Source organism: Chiloscyllium plagiosum, chromosome 24, assembly GCF_004010195.1.
Source record: "Chiloscyllium plagiosum isolate BGI_BamShark_2017 chromosome 24, ASM401019v2, whole genome shotgun sequence".
NCBI lineage: Eukaryota > Metazoa > Chordata > Chondrichthyes > Orectolobiformes > Hemiscylliidae > Chiloscyllium > Chiloscyllium plagiosum.
In genome coordinates, this window is record NC_057733.1 from 37,733,703 (window position 1) to 37,734,071 (window position 369).

A 369-nucleotide genomic window follows, 5' to 3' on the forward strand; every position below is an offset into this window, starting at 1 on the left:
TGACCAGCTGTGCTTTTCCAGCACCACTCATCTAGATTCAGCTATGAGCTGTGTCTGCTCTGCTATTCAATGGGCTCTATAGCCCACTTCTGCTCCCATGTCCGATGGTTTTAAATCATAAAAAGGTCACTTGTCTTAAATATTTGTACCTGAAGGAATGACAAAGGCGGCAGAAATCTGAGCGAGCTAACTGGGGTCAAGGTTTATTTAAAAGGGAACATTAAACCAGTGGAGGAAAGCAGGTACTTGATGCTTGCCAAAGGCTAAACTGATCAAATAGCTGGTGACTGGACAGTGCCAAAAAGATTGATAACATATCGGTTGCAAGAAGGCTGTAAGGAAGTCTGATTCAAAGTGATAGCTAGCTCA